Below are 7409 nucleotides of genomic sequence, written 5' to 3'. Positions count from 1 at the left end.
CTGCTTAGCGACCTAATGCATGGGCTCAGGGATGCCATTTAGCTAATTCAGCACTTGCTTGGTTTTAGGGCTTTAGAATACCAGAAACTTAGAGTTGGGGCTGTACTGTGGAGATCATCTTGTTGACATTACTAATGAATGTAAGGATATCTTCATCCCATTTGCTCCTCAGGGGTCCATGCTGTGGCCTTTGCAGTCATGTGTATTCTAGGGAGGGTCCCATGTGCCTTGGAGACCACAGGACTGTACCCCTTGCTCATCCCCAGAAGCCATTGCGCAATGGGGCCTTGCAGGAAATGTGAGGGTATTTTTCACAGGTGGACACTTGGGAAAGATATGCGGAGGGTTAGACAACTTGGTAGAAACCCCTTGACATCGTGCTGTGCCAATGAGCATAGCTGTCCTATAGCAAGGAGTAAAATGATGGGATCCCACCCTTAAAACTCAAAAACGACTGAAAAAGAAAAGCAATCTTAATGGCAAATTTCTGTAGTCATTCTTAAGGAAAACTTGGATCTTACACAGTAAGTAATTAAGAATTTTCAAAGACAAACGGATCATGTCACAAAGGGAGATACTTTCAATATGCCAGTTTACAGAGCAATGTTAAGTACACATGATTTGGGCATTTAGTATTTTTGTAAATCTGACAAAGATTCACTTCAATGAAAAAAAAAGAAAAAAAAAGAAAAAAAAGAAAAAAACTTGGATCTTGCAATCTGCTTATAAGGAGCCATGGATTTATCATTTTCAATCAGATGAAAGTTTAGTATGTACTGTTAAGCATACTGTTAAGCATCGGTAATTGTTTATGCAAATACAAGGACATTTAGAATATAAAGAACTAAGTCATGAGGATTTCATGTCTACGGAGACGTTTTTCACACAGAGGAGGGTCAATAGAGAAATTTTACACTGCTGAATGAAGCCAGTTAAACCTAACTCTATTCGTCTATTGACTTCAAAAAAGTGATCTAACACTCATCTGTAAATAATGATAATAAAAATAGTGACCTTTTAAAGAATTATAGTCATATTCTTTGGAGGTAAATATATATACTGAGTAGGTGTTATGAATGACGATTTCAGAAAATTGATTACTCTTTGATACTTCGGCATTGGATGAGTTTATTGTTAGTAAATAAGGGCTATTCTTTGATCTAAACTTAAGGAGATTAATTTATATTTTAATGTTTGGTAATAAATGAATAATTTTGAATTATTGCTACCATATTATTTAAGTGTCGATTCAGAGAATTTAAATGAGACATTTTTCACATTTTTCCATCTTAGGAGGCCTGAGCACTGTTCATAATTCAGAAGGGAGATTGCTGGGATTAACATTTGGACTATGGAATCCTTGTTCTATCTTTCCTATATCCTAGACCAGACATCAGAGCAGACACTTTCCATCTGTGACTTCTTACAGAGTTCTTCATTAGAGCCCTTGAGCCTGGCTGTTAACTTCCACTTCAACCAGTTTGCAAAGAATTCTCAGGATAAAGTTTGAGATAAAAAAGGAAACATCAAAGCTACTCACTCCAAACCACAAGGCATAAATACACACAAGCACAAGCACACTCTTGAGTGTGCACAGGACTATGGAGCTTCCTTGATTGATTCTGAAATGTGGCAGGCAGAGGGGCATTTGTATAGGGAGATGCAAATGTTGAGCTGAGCAACACCTGCTGTGATCTGTGATACGCCATTTGTCTTGAAAGGGCCCAGAAAGATAGAGGCCTGAGTCCCTGAACTTTTGGAGGAATCCAAACAACAGAAGCACCCTGGTGGAACAAAGGGCCATCAACATATGTGAGGGCTGCGTTTTGTCAAGTAGGTATCATGTTCTGGCCACAGCATGACAGACAAATGCCAGGCCAGATGAGGAGATATAATCTGCTTGACCCGATGCATCTGTACCTAGATCATGTGATGGGGGCAGATGCTGATTCAATATGGATGCAGGTACAGAAAAAAAGGAGAAAGAACCCAGACACTGAAGCGAAGTGCTACGAAAGTCCAGAGGCTCCAGGGGAGGCTCAGTTTTCCAAGTTATTGATCTGAACCTTTATGTGGTATAAGTGGTTGTCTATGCGGTGCTGTGTTGAGGCTTTCTCGCAATGGAAGCCCGAGAGGATCTTTGACATCTGGAAACTAAAGTCTTCTTAGGAACACTAGTTTTTCTATTATCATGTCATAGATCTGCAGTTTCTCCCTGCCATGTCTACCCTTGGTGATGGATGCTCTTGGTGCTGCTAGCTCTATCTGGATGGATCATTAAGATGAGACTGCCTCAGTTACACAGGGTTGATGAGCTTGTTACACCTTGTCCAACTCACTAGCACAGGAAACCTGATTTTGCTTATTAAGGTAGACCATGTTTGTGTCACACAAGAGGCTTAGTGCTCTGCTCTCATCCTTGAGAATGCCCAATATCAAGTACACTGAACAGTTCTTAAGATCAGAGCTCAACATTTCCTGATTGTTTCTCTGGTTGCTTTTATTAAAAAAATATATATTTACAATCTTTTATCTGTTAGTCAGTGTGCCATATGCTTAGATGAAATGGCCTGCACTTGCATAAAAAAGAAATATTAATACAATTGTTGAAAATAAAGAAGCTCTCGCTCCCAGGTAAAAATTGGCCTCCATCCTGGAAAACAGAATATGCTGGTAGCTCTCCAAAGGGAGTATTTCCAGTTTCTAAAACATGTTGACATCTGGTTGCTAATGGGAGCATGACTATTTCCCCCTCCACATTTCCTTGTCTATCTCCCCTTTCTCCTTCTTCCTTTTTGTTACTTTTAGTGTTGTTGTTACTTTGCTCCTCCCCTTCCCTTTTGGATATTTTTTGGTTCACTTAAAGATTGTGTTCAGAAGCATGAAATCACTCAAAGTTTTTTCTTCCTTCCTGTTCCCTGTTTTTTAATGTTAAAAAATTTTTTTCTTAAAGATTTTAGTTATTTTCGTGAGAGAGAGAGAGTGGGCATGAGTGGAGGAACATTGGGAGAAGAAGAAGCAGACACCTCTCTGAGCAAGGAGCCAGATATGGGGCTCCCAGGACCCTGAGATCATGACCCTCGCCGAAGGCAGATGCTTAACCAAATGTGCTACCCATGTGCCCTGTGCTGCTCAATTTTTTTAATTTAAACTTTTATTGAGATTATTATAGATTACATGTGGCTGTATTCTTTTCCCAACTTCTCACAATTGTAACACTTTTCAAACTATAGTTATAAAGGATAATGACATTCATGCAATCCATCCTTATTAAAATTTCTCCAGTTTTACTTGTACTAGCATGTATGTGTGTGTGTGTGTGTGTGTGTATTTAGTGAAATACAATTTTATCACACACATAAGTTTGTGTATCCATCATCAATATAAACATACTGAGTGCTTCCTTACTACAAGGATCCTTCTTGCTGCCCCTCTTTTTTTATTAATAGACTTTAATTTTTAGAAGTGTTTTAGACCTGCAAAGAAATTAAGCGGTTGGTACAGAAAGTTCCCATATACTTCCTTCACTTCTACATACAACTCTCTATTATTATCATCTCATGTTATTATGGTTTATTAAGTCGTTATTAATCAATTCCTATTAACTAAAGTCCGTAGTATATTCAGATTTTCTTAGTTTTTTCCTAATGTTCCTTTTCTGATTCAGGATCTCATCTAGGATGCTACATTATACTTAGTGGTCATGTCTTCTTCAGCTGCTCTCAGCTGTGGCATTTTATGACTTCCCTTGATTTTGATAACTTTGAAAAGTTTTGAGAAGCATTGATCAAGTATTTTGTAGGATACTTCTTTATTGGCATATGCCTGATATTTTTCTCATAGATTAGAATGAAGTTATGTTTTTGGGGAGGAAGATCATAGAGATGAACTGTCATTTTCATCCCATGATACCAAGGCTACATACTATTGACATGATTTATAATTGTCAATGTTGACATTGCTCACTTGGCTGAGGTTGTGTTTATTAGGCACCACTCATTCTTTTTATTTTAAAGATTTTATTATTAAGTCATCTTTATACTGATCATGGTGCTCAGACATACACCTTTAGATCAAGAATAGCATGCACTGCTGACTCAGCCAGCCAGGCACCTGTATTCTTAACACAGAGCTGGATGTACTAGCTAATGTAATAAGGCAACAAAAGGCAATAAAAGGTATATAGACTGGGAGGGAAGACATAAAACTGCCGTTGTTCACAGATGATATGATTGTTTATGTAAAAAAATCATATACAAAAACCCCTCTGGGAACTAATAAACATAATATTATAGCAAGGTTGTGGAATACAAGATTAATGTATAATTCACTTTCTTACATACCAGCAATTAACAATTGGAATTTGAAATTTAAAACACAATATTAAGTCCTAAAATATTAAATACTTAGGTATAAATCTAACAAAATACATATAAGATCTATATGAAGAAAACTACAAAATTCAGATGAAAGAAATAAAAAGAAAAATAAATAAATGATGAGATTCCATGCTTAACAATATCTTAAGAAAAGACTTGATATGATCAACATGTCAGTTCTTGTCAAGGTGGTAAATAGATTCAAATCAATCCCACTTAAAATAATAGCAAGTTACTTTGTGGATATTGGCAAATGGATTCCGAAGTTTGAATGAAAAGGGAAAAAGATCATAGGGTAGCTCTATTTTCAACTTTTTGAGGAAACTTCATACTGTTTTCCAGAGTGGCTGCAACAGCTTGCATAGAATTTAGTGATCCAAAGGGTCGTATACACCTGAATGTTTACAGCAACATTGTCCAAAATAGCCAAAATACCCAAACTATAGAAAGAACCTAGATGTCCATCAACAGATGAATTGATAAAGAAGATGTGGTATATCTGTATCTATCTATATCTATGTATCTATCTACATCTACATTTATCTATGTGTATGTGTGTGTGTGTGTGTGTGTGTAGTATGCCACCATCAAAAAACCCCCAAATATTGCCATTTTCAATGACGTGGATGAAACTAGAGGGCATTATGTGATGCAAAATAAGTCAACCAGAGAAAGACAATTATCATATGATCTCTCTGATGAGGAATTTGAGAGGTGGGGGGGTTGTGGGGGGAAGGGAGGGAAAGAAATGAAACAAGATGGGACCAGGGAGGGAGACAAACCATAAGAGACTCTTAATCTCAGGAAACAAACTCAAGGTTGTTGGAGGGTGGTGGGGGGGAGGGATAGGGTGGCTGGATGATGGACATTTGGGTGTGTATGTGCTATGGTGGTGAGTGCTGTGAATTGTCTAAGACTGATGATTCACAGACCTGTACCCCAAATCATATAATATATTATACGTTAATAAAATAAAAAAAAAGAAAAGGGAAAAAGACCCAGAATAGCCAACTAAATAGTGGAGAAGAAAAATAATTTCAGAAGACTGACATAGCGCACTTCAAGAGACACCAGAAATTTAGTGATAAGAACAGTTTGGCTGGGTGAAAGAATAGAAAAATAGGGCAGAACAGAGAGCCAGAAATAGATATATACACTATATAACATAATAGATCTATACAAACATAGCCAACTGGTCTTTGATAAAAGAGCAAAGCCTACAATGGAGGAAAGACAGACTTTTCAACAACTGGTGCTGGAGTGATTGGACATCCACATGAGTAGGCTGGGATCTAGACACAAACCTTATATTCTCCAAGTAATTGAACTGAACATGGATCACAGACCTACATATGAAATGTAAAACTATAAAACCTATCAAGATAACATAGAAGAAAATCTAGGTAACCTTGGATTTGATAATAACTTTTTAGATACAATATGCAATTTATGATCCATGAAAGATGTAATTTTAATAAAAACAAAAATGCTGCTCTGTGAAAAGACACAGTCAGAATAGGAAGACAAGCCATAGACTAGGAAAAAACATTTGTCAGAACACACAGAATGTATGAAACCCTCACAATCACAGGATGAACCAAAATATAAACTGGAATCTTGGAATGATAAAGATGTGTCAATACAAGTACATCACCTGTAACAAACGTCCCACCTTGGGGCTGGATGTTGGTAAAATGGGAGGCTGTGCATGTGTAGGGGCAGAGAGTGTACAGGAAATCTTCCTCTCGATTTTACTGTGAACCTAAAACTGTTCTAAAAATAAACTCTGATAGAAAAAATCAATTCAGCATATTTGTGCATCTGTGGCATGCCTCTTGGTGGGGGAGGTTGAGTCTCAGACTGTGGGGCAAATTGCTTGGCTTGCTGTACCCACTGCCTTCCTGATTACACTGGTCCATTCCATTTCTCCCATAAGAAAGGGAGTCTCAGGCTTGCTGTTGGGTATAGTAAGAAGGAATCCTCTCTCTAGACTGTGTTGGTGCTGGTCTGTGCTGTGGGAAGGACCCCTTCCCTCCGAGCAAGGAATAAGCTTGTCTGTGCTATTCACTGTTGTAGGTTGAGGGTTAAGAAGCCTTGGAACAGGATCACCTTATTCTGCTAGTGGGAGAGGGGCTGTGGCCATCCTGCTGGGGGGCTTCAAGTCCCAGGTTCCCAAACCTTTACATCTTTCCCTGCTACTTCTCACCATTTTTGTTCAGCAATTCCCAGGATTTATAGTTGTATTGAGTCAGGGAGAAAAGACAGAAATGGATCTATGCCATCCTGTTGGGACCAGAGATTTGTTTCTCTAAGTTTTGAGCAGGTATGTATATGGCAGATACTAAAAGAATTTGCTTTGTTTGGCTGCTGGTGCATCCTTTATGAAGCTTTATTTGAACAATGTACAGACTAATTTCCTTTATTATTACAACCCATGTTGAGCTTTACTGGACTTTATTCATCTATGAGATAAAATTCAAAAGATGAGGGGAGTGGAGAAGAAATGTCATGGGTTTAATGAAGTGCAGTGGAATTATCTCTCTTGTTCAAAACTGCATCAAATAGAGCACTGATTTATTTGACCAAAGGCTCCTTTGTGGAGAAGGATGTGAGATGTTTTGGAGTGGGATAGAAAAAGGACACAGGACAATTAAGGGGGAGTTCAAGACTTCTCCCATACAGTACTACACAGTCTCCCAGGAATATACCATCCACCTGACACTGGGTCACACTTGTATGTGAAATCAGATAGGCATTGTGAGCTGTATGACTGAGGTAACAAAAGAAGACCCCAACTCTGTTAATAAAGACTACTGCAGAGCAGGGCAAGTTTACTTATCATTTGTTTGGCCCTTCATAGTTTCAAGTAATGGTAAAGTCCAATCAAACTTAGCAGTTTTCTAAGCTTGAATAAAATCATGCTCATTGCTCCCATCTTCACATATGTTATATATTTTGTATATTTAAATCAGCTTCAAATAACATTTTAAAATATTTATTGTGAAACACAAGACATGTGAGCAAACAGAA

Source organism: Enhydra lutris, unplaced genomic scaffold (assembly GCF_002288905.1).
Source record: "Enhydra lutris kenyoni isolate GAN:26980312 unplaced genomic scaffold, ASM228890v2 scaffoldscaffold41, whole genome shotgun sequence".
NCBI classification, from domain to species: Eukaryota; Metazoa; Chordata; class Mammalia; order Carnivora; family Mustelidae; genus Enhydra; species Enhydra lutris.
This window is presented reverse-complemented; position numbering follows the sequence as displayed.